At 31.3% G+C, this 15,581-nt stretch overlaps 1 long non-coding RNA gene across 7 annotated transcripts; it reads right to left on the bottom strand.

Moving 5' to 3' along the window:
• Positions 1-7,411: 7,411 nt before the first annotated feature.
• On the bottom strand, positions 7,412-12,444 carry LOC111909131 (uncharacterized). Of its 7 annotated transcripts, none has more exons than XR_002856092.3 (9): positions 12,067-12,421; positions 11,455-11,938; positions 11,276-11,311; positions 10,787-11,174; positions 10,499-10,601; positions 10,191-10,257; positions 8,132-8,348; positions 7,724-7,879; positions 7,412-7,627 (listed from the first exon to the last, which is right to left on the bottom strand). It is a non-coding gene; the product is annotated as an uncharacterized LOC111909131 (long non-coding RNA). The 7 variants fall into 7 exon arrangements; XR_002856095.3 differs by having other exon boundaries at positions 11,847-11,938; positions 12,067-12,411; XR_002856089.3 differs by having other exon boundaries at positions 10,787-11,311; positions 12,067-12,424.
• Between the last annotated feature and the right edge of the window lie 3,137 nt (positions 12,445-15,581).

Here is a 15,581-nt window from a genome sequence, read left to right as displayed (position 1 = left end):
CCACCTTACCACTCACCAAACCACTCGAAATAGTCACTACCAAATCAGTTTCTGAGGAGGTACCTATTTCTGATACGGTTGTCAACGTATCTGATACGAGGGCACCTATCCTGAGTGTTGCAACCACAATCCCAATCTCCTTACCTATTTCTTTACCAATTGTTTCAATTCCATTTACAACTTTATCCACCACTTCATTAATTTTTGATCATGCTCTTCAAAACCCATTTACAACACTTTTTCCATCTCAATCACCCGAAAATCCTCAACTTTCTCAACCTTTATCTGATAATGAAGCTGAAGGAGGTGTCTTTGGAGGGATAATTGAAGACATTCATTTTGATTCAGAGGAGGAGGATATTCCTGATCATATGCTTATGACAGGAAAATAATTTAAAATCCTGAATCAGAAGTTGAATGCTATTATTCAGTCACAAGCTGATTTCGGCAGGATGTCTTCTATATCAGCAATGGAGATTGATGTAATGATCAAAGGTGCTGAGAAGCGTATTATGGAGAAGGTTGATCAATCTGACAAGAATAATGAGCTTTGCATTCAAGCACAAGGGAGCAATTTTTCTTCAGTGGTCAAGGATTTGAAAGCTGTTGCAAAAGAACGTCATGTTCTTTTTGTACAGGATGTGAAGAAAGTTCGGGAAGATGTCAACTATAAGCTTCAAGAGTTGAAATCTGAACTTGCGAAGGAGCTTCAGGATATTCATACTCAAAATGCTGAAGTTCAAAAGCAGATTGCGGAGGTTTCTTCAAGAGTACAAAAGTTTGTTGATGTTCCTGTTCTTGAAGCCCATAACGAAGAAACAAAGGAGAAGCTTGATCAGCTAACCAAGTTGGTGTCTGAGCTTAACATGGTGGTTTCATAATCTTCAACTACACAAATTCTCACTCCTGAGTTCTTGTCTCTAAAGATTAATACTTTAGAACAAGCAATTCAGAAAGCTCTTGCTCCACTCGCCAATTTTACTACTTTACTACCAAAGGGTGCCCCACCTGCTTTCACAGGGGTGCAAGGGGGAGAGAAAAGTTTAAGTAAAGAAGAGGATGCGAAGACAGTTGGAAAAGTTATATCTACTCAGCTTATAACTACTCTTCCCATACTTACGAAGCCAATTTCCTCAACCACAGTAACCACAAAAACGATTGCCAAAGGAATCGTTATTGGAGAAAAAGAAGGAGGTTCAAGTTCAAAACCTCAAACAGATATGGTGGGAAAAGGAAAAGGGATTTTATATGAAAAATCAAAGGAGGAGAAGAAAGCTGAGGCTGAAGCAGAGTTGGAAAGGATGAGGCAAGTACAAAGCATCATGAGGCAGAGGGCAAGTGATCTTTCCACGATGAACAAAGGAGATCCTGTGAAGCTTTACTCTTACAAAACTATAGAGTCAAAAGTGGTGGGGAGGGAAATGTACGAATTCGAGAAGAAGCCAAAGAGAAGTTATGATATTGCGAATTCAGACAATTGTCAGCTGGATTTTCCAATAAATGAAATGCTATTCATCACTGCTCAGTACAAGATTAGTGAGAAGTTTGATAATCCTGATGATTATATACACATGAAAATCAGATTTCATGCTGTTTTGGGGAAGAATCCAGATGAAGTTTGGTCTTTAATGAAGATCAAAAAGGTGCTGACAATCAAGAAAGACATATTGTTTGAAGACATGCTTCAAAATTTTTGTTATTTTGTTATCCGAGCAGACAACAAGCAGTATGACTTCACTGTAGCAGATTTTCCTCTGATGAACTGCAATGATTTAATTCAAGTGGCTTTGATTTTGAAGCATATGGAAGAAAATAATCTCAAAGGCTCTGAGACTAAAGTGTGCAAGATAGGTTTCGCACATGTTAAGACATACATCGGTAATTACTTCGATTGTTTGGCCCTTACAGATGAAGAACTGGCTAATGTGTTGGGAAGAGAAGTAAACGTTCCTTGGGAAGAAACTTTATCTCAATCAGCATTATCGAAATATGTTGTTGGATATGTCTGAAACCGTTCAGCATGGTGTTTTCTGGAAGAGATACAAAAGGGAAACCTAATAAGTTCTTGTTTAAAGTCTCAGAGGTGGAAAGATATAATTCTTCGCAATATACGCATTTTATTGTTCGTATGAACAATTGCAAGAAGAACAATGAAGGAGACAAGAAAGATCTCAAGAAGGTGATCTCCTGGTATGGAGAAGTGCGAAAGACAATCCACTCAGCTGTTCAAAAGCATATGGGTTGAATAGCTTCGACTGTTTACAAAGGGGGAGAATATAGATGTAAAATTGTAAAAGTCGAATATAGTGTTTTGTATAGTTTCGCATTTTATTTTATTTTACTAAGTCATCTTTATGCGAAGTTAAATGTCTAGACTTAGTATATTTTTGTACACTCATGTTCCCTATAAATAGGGACTGAGGTTAGAAGTAGAAAGAGACTTTTTCTTAACAAATATCTCTTTTCTGCTTATGTTGTAATCAGTCTTTATCAATATGAGATCTGATTAATATTTACTCATCGTGTTCTAAATCTTCAATTACTCAAATCAAACTTTGCTTTCTCAAATCTCGGTAACAATTCTCATCATATTATTTTTTTATTTATTTTTCAGTTAAGGCACGATAACATATTTTTCCCGCCAAAAACTCAATCATCTTCTCTAATAAATGAAAGTTTTTTTTGGCACTTGTCACACTCTCATTCATTTTGCCACATGTCATTTTGTGGTTATTTTGAATTAATTTTTATTCAATATGTAATTTTGTGGTTTTCCTATTTTATTAAATTCCATATTGTATTTAAATTTAATAATAAATGCATATCAATTTCATTAATGGACTTTCCTTATAATTTCAAAATTTTAAAATAAAATCTCATTAATTTGCTTTGATTATTTTATCTAAATGTTTTGTTTAAATTTAAAAGAGAAAAAAACACTTTAATTTTAGTAATTCAATATTTTCTTATTTTGCTTATAAATTCAAATTTCTCAAATCTTTATACATACTTAATTGTTTTAAATATACCCATGTAATACATGGGGCTCACACCTAGTAATCTAATCTATTATCGATGCAATCATTAATACACACAAAGGAGAAAAATAGGGTTCGATAAAGGGGAAGAAGTCGAGATGGCTGTTGCAGGAAGAGATATACACACAGGAGAAGAGAGATAGAGATGATGGAAAACATAAAAAGAGAGAAGAGAAAGAAAACGATTACACCCTTTGCAATCTAAGAGCTTCGCTCTTTATGTTTAGTATCCCAGTTTCTCATCCAACACTCATGATTTCTGTTTCCCTCACTCCAGGTTTGTAAAAAAACAAGGGTTAGCAAAATTTACAATGTGGGGTTTATTTGGAGGTTAGATTTCAAGGAAGGTTAGGCGGGGTATGCTTATGGTTGTGGTAGTAGATTGTTGCATGTATAATTATCTAATTTTTACTTTTATTCCCTAAAATGAGACAAATCTCAAACCTCCAACTCATGTATAATATGATTGGTTAGTCCATGCATTTTAATTTTCTTTTGATGCTTTGGTGTTTAGCCTAATATTCGGTTATACAATGTAACTTGCAATTTTTTTGATGTTTTATGGCACACTCTAAAAAAATGAAGGAAACAATAAATGAATGCCCATTTGTAAAAGGTCACTACTTGACATAAACAATCATATTTATTTGTAAATCTCTATTAAGTATTTCTTTTTCACTGTATGTAAAAGAAACTTGCTTACATAGCCGAATAACTCAAGTACTGTTCTTGTTAATACACATACAATTGCATATCTAAAACAACTAATAATTCCAGTCTTCATTCAAACATTTTTGTCTCTTTTTGAAAATCAGTTTTAACCCCTGTTCTAGTTATATAAGCATTGTTTCCAAGTATAAGTAGAAACATTTTACGGTGCATGTTAGATTGCTCGGTTGGACCATTTTATTCAAAGAACCAGGGATCAAGTCCTTTGATATGTTACAATACATTGTTCTACTTGAAAAAAAAAATGAGATTGAACACTTATGAATAAAATTAATATATTTTTAAACAAAAGTTAAATTCCTTTTTTGATGAGCCACTATTTAGTTTGTGCCCCATCCCAAAATATTCTAAAACCTGTGACTAAATATTCAACTAATGTATGGGATGAAGCAGTGGTTGTTTATCTGTGTAGTGTTTCTTTCTTTAAAGCAAAGTTATTTTCTTCTTAATTTGACAATTCACTAATAACATCATGTGTTTATTATTCTAATACAAACAGGAGTAGGATTAAAGATACTTACTTAGACTTAAGGAAGAAGAATATTTGTAATCCACTTCTTTAAATCTGCTTTTTTGATTTTATGATTAATACTTTGAAACTACTTGAACCATTCTGATTCTTGAATTTCTGATGAGTACTTGTTGATTATTGATGAATACTATGTTGAATATCTTGATTTGGTATTTTGATTCTTACAAATTGTGATGATCTTGTTGAAAACATTGTTGAATATCTTGATTCTTGAAAACTGATTGGGGAATAATTTAATTTGATGTAGAGAAAAAGATGTAGTAAAAGAATGCTTTAAAAGAAACAAAAGAAGAATGCAGTAAAAGAAGATTTGGAAGTAATCAAAATTTGTTGACATTTTATTGTAATCAGCAAGTTACTTGGCAACTTGGCAAGTTGGCTGTAAAAATTTCAGAAAGTAAAATAAGAAAAGCTAAAGGTCGACTTGAGGAAACAATTAAGTCAAAGGAAGGAAAAGGTGTATTACTTGGTTGTTTTGTTTGGAAGGGGATCTAATACACATCATCTTTTCTTTACATCAATATTGTTGAGGACATGACCAATTATAAATTAACTGAAGAGTTCAACTCTATTACAAACACTACCAATATATGTTACTAACTTTCTTTATCATGTGTTAATGGAGGAATAAATAGCAATAAACTAAATAATCTCAAAAAATTGTGGTAGTTAACTAGTTATCCTCAGAAATAATTTTATAATTATCTTTAAGCTTAAAGTTTTAATTTTGTTTCATGATTTGTCAGAAAAAAACATTGAATAATGTATCTCAATACCTAGTCATATGTTAAAAACAATGTTGTTGAAAGTTGGGTCATATGACTCTCTACAATTTGCATCCCATAGCAATAGAACCCAGTCGTAGTTATAGAACCAGTTGATATAACTCTCTGGAGAAAAATCCCGGTTGTAGTGTGGAACTTGATTTTTTATTTTAATCATTTAACCCGGTTTCGTACTTTAAACCGTGTCTTGTTACTCTTCCTTTTATAAAACCCGGTTTCTACATAATATAACCCGGTTATTTTGAGAAACCGGGTCCTATGTTGCGGGTAGCTTTTTGTAGTAGTGATTAATGAATGTTAATAGTTCCAATATGTACAAAACTTATAAATTCATGCCTTATTAGGTGTGAGCCCCATGTATTACATGGGTGTATTTAAAATAATTAAATATGTATAAACATTTAAGAAATTTGAATTTATAAGAAAAATGAAAAAATATTGAATTACTAAAATTAAAGTGTTTTTTTTTTCTCTTTTAAATTTAAACAAATCATTTAGATAAAATAATCAAAGCAAATTAATCACATTTTATTTTAAAATTTTGAGATTATAAGGAAAGTTCATTAATGAAATTAATATGCATTTATTATTAAATTTAAATACCATATGGAATTTAATAAAATAGGAAAACCACAAAATTACATATGGAATAAAAATTAATTTAAAATAACCACAAAATGACATGTAGCAAAATGAATGAGAGTGTGACAAGTGACAAAAAAAAAAAAAAACTTTTATTTATTAGAGAAGATAAGTTACTAGTTGTTTTCTTTCTTAGAAAATGTTATTTTTATAAAATTATAATCTTCCAATTAAATACAAGAGTTTATAATATTTATTAGCAATCAAATTCTAATAAATAATTAGTAATTATCTACTCTTACAATAGCAAACTAGACATTAAGAATTTGTTAAGATTGGCCAACCTAAATCCGTATAAGGTTAAAATTGTAACGATATTGAGATAAAATGATACTGAGATAAAATGCTTATAAAGCATCTTGTAATTATTCTCGAGAGAAACTCTTGCCATGATATATATGGAAATAACAACAAACTTTCAAATATAAACAACTACATAATGTAAATACACAGGGAACTCCTAAAAATTTCATTAGTGATGGCGCTACAAACACTTGGATAGACAAAACTTAAACGAAAGTTAAGGAAAACACTTGTCTACAGGTTCAAACTTTAAAAAAAAAAATAATCCATCATAAGTCTTCATCTAACACTGTTTAGTTTTGAACTAGCTAGCTGACCACAATTACATCTTAATTAGGACGTGAGATACATGTCACAAAATACTTACGTTTTTTTTGACCAAAATCTTACATATATAATGAGCTTTGAAAATCACTTTAAAAAGGATGTGGGTGTAATACGACGTCTTCGGAATATGGGCACAAAGTATTATACCCAATATCAAGATTAATACATCAGTCAACTATCATCTACAATCCAAAGTTTATGGACATTCAAGGATGTTAAATAGGCATATATACCTCAACGGATTACGCTAATCTCTTAAAAATAAGTAGAGATATTGATAAATTGCACTTTTCTTTGCAAAGAAAGATTCTTTCTACACTAGTACAAAAATCGACATTGGCCACACCACAAAAGTGTAACCATATGTCATTAGACACACGTTATTTTTTTTAGCTCAAGACACTACTAGAAATATGGGTTTTAGAGACGGAAATATCCGTCGCTATTCCGTCGCTATTCCGTCGCTAAATGTTGTTCGCGATGGATCAGCGACGGATTCACTCCATAGGTAATTAATAGGTGGCTAATTTCTCAGCGAGGGTTTTAGCGACGGAGAGGTTTTTCCTTGCGACAAATGTAGCGACAGAATATTCGTCGCTAAATGTCACTCAATACATTTACTCAGGGCATAGCGACAAAATTCGATAAAGCCATTACGTCACTGTTCTGTCGCAAATTCCCGTGAACAATTTTTTTTTTCCGTAGCAAATCCCTTGCAAAATTCATATACTGATATTTTTTTTCCGTCGCTAATCTGTCGCAAACTTTAGACATGGTTTTTTCCCTAGCTAATCCCTTGCAAAATTTATACATGACTTTTTTTTTGTTCCGTCGCTGATCTGTCGCAAACTTTAGACATGATATTTTTTCCGTAGCTAATCCCTCGCAAAATTGATGCATTAAAATACTTTTTTTATTCTCACCAATCCGTCGCAAACTTCTAATATATTTTTTTATTATGATTCTAAAAGAAAAAAATACTACAATCATCAAATTTTAATACTAAAAAACATCAAATAACATACAACCAAACATTAAAATACCAAAACTATCAAAAAAACATCCAAAACCAAAACTATCCATATAACATCAAACTCCCAAAGGTTTAACTTCAAAATAACATTCTAGCACCAAGAAATCCAAAGTATGCAAAATAGGTACAAATAAAAAAAAAGTTTAACCTTCAAAATAAGCATCGGGAAATGAGTTTTCACAAAACATAATTTCAAAATAACATTTTAGCTGCTCTCTTCAATCTTCGGTTCTCATTCCTATAAAACATTATTCAAAACAATCAAAAGTATCAAACACAAAAGGTTAACAAGTCATTCAAAAACATCAAATACTAATGGTTAACATCATATTACCTCTAATTTTCAATTTCCCATCATATTTTGCAAGGCTGCAAACATCTTCTCCATTGCTTCATATTTTGCATCAATTTGTTGTTGTTTGGCATCTATTGCTGCAGCTTTAGCATCCATTTCCCCACGCATCTCGTTTCGTACACGTTCATAGACAACCTAAAGTACAATGATAGAAAACTTTGTAAGTACAATGCCATTATAGGAAACTTTGTAAGTACAATGCCATGATAGGAAACTTTGTAAGTACAATGCCATGATAGGAAACTTTGTAAGTACAATGCCATGATAGGAAACTTTGTAAGTACAATACCATGATAGGAAACTTTGTAAGTACAATGCCATGATAAGAAACTTTGTAAGTACAATGCTATGATAGGAAATTTTTATGAAGTACAAAATTAAACGAACCTCTTGGGATGTTATTGTACTAGATGTTCCTTCCAAAAAGCTCGCTGGATCAGACACAAATCCGAATCCATATATTCTTCCTTTCTTGACTCCTCCGGAAACATCACACCATGTTTCATTATTCAAGAGGGGATGCATGATATGTTGTGCTAAGATACCCATTATCTAACCTTTTGTACATCCCGTCTCTATCACTACGTGTTGACAAAATGACTAGCTACAACAAAATATATAACTACTATTCAAAACTTAGATAGAGATTAGATAAAAACTAACTACAACCAAGTAAGAAGCAGTGGATGACAATAAATCCTTTGGAATAAACAAGAACTGGAAGGGAGAGAAAGTAATTTCTAAATATGAATTTGTTATTTTATAATATTAACAAGTGTTTTGTAATATTAATATCAGGGTATTCCTCCTCTTGATGTTAGAATAAAATGGCCAAATGATCTTTACTTAAATGGGCTTAAAGTGGGAGGAATTTTGTGTGGATCAACATATCAATCCAAGATATTCGATATTAGTGTTGGTAATTGATAAACTTTTAGCTTTTAGAATAAAATTTCAATTTTTTTTAAAAAAATTTGTTAAAATTTTCCAATTGCAGGAGTAGGATTGAATGTTGACAATAATAAGCCAACAACATCCTTGAATTCAGAGCTCCAAAAATTAAATTCTGATTACAAACTACAAAGAGCAGACATTACATCAACTGTCTTTGATAAATTCGAGCATTTCTTCCATATTTTGATCCACCAGGATGAGTATTAATTTGTTTTTTATATTTTAAAAAACAAAATTCATGTTTTTATTTTATTTTTTTAATTTAAAATGCATGATTCCAACCCCTTGAGGAGCTATATTACAAGACATGGCTCCATAGGTATATTAGTTATTGTTCTTGTTAAAAAGGGTAAAAAAGTAATTTCCCTTATTATGGTTTTAATTTGTGCAGTGGACAGAGGGTTACTATTCAAGAAAAAAAACCAAGAACATGATTTGCCGACAGAAAATGTAGTCACTGTTCAGGTGAGCAAATCAAGAATTGTTAAGTGACATTTTTTTTTTATTAAAAAGTGTTATAAAATATATCAATAAACATACTTGGAGTCTTTATAATTTGAGTTGTTAATTGCAGGGGTTCTATGAAACTGATAATAGGTATCAGAATTGTTACTTTTTTAACTCTAAATTTTTTTTTTTAATAAGAATTGTTACTTTTGAAGTATATGAAACTGATAATAACTAAAAAGATTCATGTGGTATTTATATTTTTGATTTCTTCAAAGGACTAGTGAGGAGTAAGCTTGCCTGAGAAACAGACGTCTTTTTTTTTTTTTTCTTTTTGTAATTTTCATGACATGTATTTTAAAATATTAATATATTAGCATATAATAAGAGTGATTAGTGGATGCTACACATAGTTATATCTTTAGATTGACATTGAAGACAAAAATATTGTATGTGCGTGTTGTGTAAAGAGTGTTTATGAATTAATTTGCATGTTATGATATATGGTGTAAAGTATGAAGATTTTTATGGTAATCTTTATTTTCTTGGTATTTCATAATGTACAAAATTTAGGGCAAATTCGTCATTTTACCATATAAATCCAAAACAATATGAAACCAGTGGCAAACAAAACATAGCATATATCACTTCAAGATTCTTTAATAAAACAAAGGCAAACCAGCGGTAAAATGGTCAGAAAAGAGAAAAGCAAACCAGGGCAAACAAAATGAACATGAAAAGAGACATGGTAATGAAAAGAAAATCGACATAAATTGAATTTCCTACAAGTAGAGGAGTATATGTGCACATATGTTTCTTGACAAAATCTACAACCTACACATCATATCAGGTGTTTATTAAACAATACAAAAAATGGTTATATTTTTTTTTTACCAAAAGGCTCATATATAGCTAAACAATTTGCAACTATTATAAATTAATAATGTTGATTTATAATTTACATGATTCCCTATTATGTAAAATATAGTTGTTTTCTATGATAATAGATTTCATAAAAAGTAACTAAGGACAAGAGTTAGATTACCTGCTGTTCAGCTTGTTTTTCACTTGTTTTTCACTGATGGAACTTTGGATCACCCTTTCATTCAAACCTATAAACAACCATGACATGGCTTAAAACTAAATTCTATTAAAACGTAACATTTTATATTAAAACTCTACTTAATTAAAGCAATGGGAATGGCTTTGTTTTAAAAGTGCACGTTTAGTGTGCACTTTTAGGTCTCCAGTGGAAGGAACCTCTCTAATTTCTACCCGGTGAATAAAAGATCAAAGTTTACTTGGCATCACATTTGGTTATTATTTTATAATAATAATAAGTTCACAATATACCTTTGCATAGAGCTCAACATAAGGGCGGAATGCAGGATCATCCAACAATGCGATGTCTGTAGGAAGTTTCAAAAGTCCCTCTGATTCTCCTTTCAGAAGCTCACTGGTCCCACAGAATCAGGGCAATTAGGGAGATGTTAAAAAAAGTAATTATTATATTACAGATACAGAAAGGAAATGAAGTTTTACAGAAAATATGAGTTATCAAATTACAGAAATGAAACATGCTTACACACAGAAAATATGAGCTATCAAAAAAGGTTAATTAACCAAATAATGGAAATTTACATTATCGTATATATGAGTGATTAATGACCCAAGTTTTTGCACAGGTTTGTTGAAGAGGATAATGCCGAGGAGCTCTCTTTGAATGACATGACACTGAAGCCGAAGAGAAGCCGAAAAGAAGGAAGAACAAGGCTAAGAGAGTTAAGGACAAGAAGGTTGATTGCAGCATTGGTATGGTAAGAGAGTTAATATTTTTTTGGAAGGAATGGAATTTGTCTAAAGAGTTGGTATTGAAGGAATTGGAATTGAAACTTTTCTTGTGTAATTGTAGGGTTAAAAGGGTATTTTAGTATTTGTTTAATGAGAGAAATGTTGGAGTTTGTCACAAATGGGTTAGAGATGGCAAAGCTTTTATCCACAAAAGTTGCACAACAACCAAATGATAAGCCTGCACTCCGATTGAAGATGTAAGCTCCACTCATAATCATAAACAACTTAACAAGTAGTATCTGTAACATTTTGTAACATTTTCTTATGTCTATTGTCTACCTTTCTCCTCTATTCAGCTTGTTCAATCTCTGCAACCTGTTAGAGAACCCTTATAGTCGATTTTATGTATACATGAATGCCCTTAAATTGGCAATGAATGGAGAGTTAATGTGTGTGTGTGTGCTTGTGTGTCTGTGTATATCTCTAGTGTAAGAGCAGAAGGCTTTTTATGGTCATACCAAAGTGCATTAATTTCATTGAATTCCATATGTTGTATATTCAGAGAGGAACAGAACTTGAAAGACTCCAATGGCTATCAGAGTAATAATGCCCCTGCCTATGCTCATAATGTCCATGTTCCTCTTCTGCCTCCTTTCCTATTTACCTCTTATTCACTCAAACATTTCACACTAACTAGCATTGTGATTCGAGCTTGCAATATTACGCCCAAAACACCTTGGGATTTTCCAGCTTTAACAACTTTGCATATCAGGGGCATTGTATTGTGTGGAGGAATGACGATTGAAAAAGGAAAGAAAATGGAGAAATTAAACCCTAACGTAATATATTGTGCAACTAAATCAAACCTAACCTAATATATGACTAAAGCAAATAAAATCAAGAGATTTACCTGAATCGGAAGTTAAAGAAGAATAATTTCAGATTTTAAAATTGTGGAGGCTGTCGAAATCGGAAGCTGCAATGGTCCGTTCTTGTCGTCATCTGTTTGAACAGAGAGGGTGAGATTGGGTTAAGCAAGCTGCAGCTCGAGAGTGTCGTCAATTTCAGATTTGGGTGAGAGCGTGTTCAATTGGAGTGACAAATCTGATTTGGGATGGAAGAAAACTTACACGAAGTTTGGAATTGGAGCATCAATTTCAGCGAGAGATCGTCAATGTTAAAAACATAGCGTGCATATGGTCTGTCGGTATTCTCTCGCTAAACACGTACTAGATGGCCAAAAACTCGATCTTTTTTTTCCCTCGTTGAACCCTCGCCAAATGCCTTCGTTTTCCACCGATTACCGAGGGATAAGAGTCCGTCGATAAATACTTGTGAGATCTGTAGTTGATACCTCGCTAAACACTCTCTAATATGCTAAATGTTGAATAAATAAATAAAATTTTTTTAACCATCGCAGATCTCTCGTAATTCCCTCTCTATAAGCCTAAATTTTGCTACAGATTTAATCCCTCTCTGAATCCGTAGCTGAAACTCAAGTTTCTAGTAGTGAAGTGAGATGAAAGGCCGTGTCATCTTAGGTATCATACAAACACATTGAAATATAGTGGTCGTAGTTACTGGAAAAGAGTGGCTAAAGGGTACCACCATTTCTTGTCGTAATCAAGGATTCCATCCATTAAGTGTGACTATAAACTTTTCTAGAAATATTTGTTTTTTTTATAGTGATTATTGTTCATGTAACGACCACATGAAATTATATTCAATGTGCCATTTTCTTTTATTTAGTCATAAAAATATTGTTTATTGAGTTTTTAGTCAGATCGATTTAAAAAAAAACGTGGAAAAAGTATCGTTGTAATCAAACATTATGTCAAATAAGTGTGTTCATAAATGATTTGTAGACACACAATCATTTTTATCTCGTGACTATTGTTCATCCAACAGCCACATGAATTTATTGTTAGTGTGTCATAGTTATTATTTAGCCACATAAATTGTTTTTTATTGAGTTTTTAATCAAATCGATTTAAAAAAAAATGTGGCAAAAGTGCTATTGTAATTAAACATTTTATCGAATTGTGTGTCTATAAAGTCTTTCTAGACACACATGTTTTTTGATAGTGACTATCGTTTATCCAATGACCACATTAATTTATTTTTATTCTAATTTTTGCTAAAAAGTGTAGTTGTAATAAAACATTTTGTTCAATAAGTGTGCCTAAAAATTATTTCTATACACTAAAGTTTGTTTGTTTATTTGTTTGTTTTACTTTTTTTTTTATTTATTTTTAAATAGCAACTATTTTTCATCTAATGGTCACAGGAACTACCCACCTATTATTATTACAAATGCACCAAACAATGAAACTATACAATACAATGTAATAATTTTTTTTATTAATAATAATTCAAAATTCTTACATCAAAACATAATCATGATTTTTTACATGAGGATGAAAATCGGTGACTTTTAGAATAGTTACCAATTCATAATATTGGTCTTGTAACATCAACCATTAGTTTGTTATCATTATCTAAGAACAACTAACAGGTGCTAAATATATCCAATAATAAGAGGAAGCTCGAAAGAGTATCACTTTATTAAACTATTTCAAATAGATATAGGCCTTTTAGCTTCAAATCTCATATTTCTACTACCAACCCATTCTCCTATTGCACCAAAAGAATATAAGTTTATTAGACTGTCTCAAATAGAAGAGAATTTAATAAACCTTAAATGTTCTTTTTATATAAAATATACCTTATTTTGATTTTTCAACATAAACCATTATCCTTTTCTTGCTAGGGGAATCCTTATATTGGTCCTTCAATGTGCCTACTAAATGATTGCTAAACATCTCCTTCTTTCTTGGGGAACCCTTGTTATCATATTTGCGGCTTATTAAGAAATTTCCTAAAGTCTCTTCATCATTTAATAAATATATTGATGCTAATATTTTCTTCAATAGCAACAGCTCTAGCATCAAAGCCAATCTGATCCAGGTCTTTCAAGACTAGATTATGACCTAAATATTGTAACAATTATTAGAACAGTAGATGGGAAAAAAAAATATAAGAAAATGGAAATAGATCTATGCCTCTTCTGCTCATCTTGTATCCATAAGTGGCAATGATATGCCTTCACAAACTCCCTAATTTTGGAGAAAATTCTGAAATAAAAACTAAAATTTGTAAAAAGAAATAAAAAATAAGTGGCCGAAAAGATTCTAGTAAAAAAAATTATGGGCTAAGATCCATGAAATACCTTCCGCATTCCTCTTTCTCTATGGACAATTGCATATCAAGCTCTTTAATTTTAGAATTTAAACTATCTATCCTTGGACCCTTTCTTCCAAATAGATCTAAGCACCATTATATTGATGAAAAAAAAAATACAAATAATACTTGAGAAAAAGGAAATTTTAATAAATAATAATAGTCCGCTTAACTCGCCTATATCGTTGCGGCTTGTGATCTTCTAACATATCAAATTTAGATTGCACATGCTTCAACTACATCATATAGTTAAGTGAGATGATTAAGTTGGTAATAAAAAAACAATGGGAACAACTTTTACCATTCTTTCACTATGACCAACATAAAAAAGTCAATAAAGATAACTCTTAATTAAACTGATGATTGTTGCACGTCTTGTGTGATTATATGAACTTACAATGTTGTTGAGCAATCTTCCACCAATGGATTTACATGACCACCTCTATTGCTTTACTCCAACCCACCATCAAGCTGAAAGAATCTGCAATGGAATTATGGAACCGAATGCAAGGAATATTCCAAGATAATAAAGATGTAAGAGTTTTTTTAGATAATAAAAATATAAAGTTGAAGTTTTATCTGAAAAAATGTACGGGGTAAATCGACAAAAAGAAAAGGTAAAGGCTAAATCGAAAAAATAAAAATGTAACAGTTTTTTGAGAAATAAAATAGAGTTGAGTTTTAGTAACGACATGTCTTTTTTGTGATTAAACTTTTGAAAAACTTTTAAGATTATTATAATAATACAAAAATAAAATGAATAAGTTTAATAGACTCTTTCAACATCGGTTATCTTGTGATCCAATGTTAGTAAGTATTCGATAAAAATTGAAATACTATTTTATCTTTTGCGTTTATCCATCCTTCTGCTCGTTAGATTATGGTAAATGTCAAGAAAGAAATTTAATATATTTATTATTTAATATATTATTAGTTTATATAATTAAAAAGATGCATAAAAACAAAAATAGAAAAATATTTACTTTCTATATTGAATTGGTGAAATTGTTTTATTTGCAGGGTAAAAAGAGTAAATACTAAAAAGTGTTGATGCTGGAATAATTGAAAAGTAAAGATGGCAGACAGCTGGGGGCGACCCAAAGAACAAAGCGACTGTCAGTGGAGCATTTTGTTAAAGAATGTGCTACACATTTTATCTTTTCTTCAATTTGTGGTTTAAAGAGCTTTCGTCTTGCTCAGGCTCTCAGTACTAGTTAAGTTCCAACGCCTCAGTTTGTTCAAGCGCTCAAGTATCTGTAATGTTCATTCACTTTAATATTTAGTAGTAACCTATGATCTCTTTTTGTTATTATTAGACTAGTTTTGTGATTTTTACAGTTTGAAAAGCACCAAGCTAATATCAACAAATTAGTTTTCATTTTTTGTCCAAATTAACTTGGTAACA

This window comes from Lactuca sativa, chromosome 2 (assembly GCF_002870075.4).
Source record: "Lactuca sativa cultivar Salinas chromosome 2, Lsat_Salinas_v11, whole genome shotgun sequence".
Lineage (NCBI taxonomy): Eukaryota > Viridiplantae > Streptophyta > Magnoliopsida > Asterales > Asteraceae > Lactuca > Lactuca sativa.
This window is presented reverse-complemented; position numbering and strand designations above follow the sequence as displayed.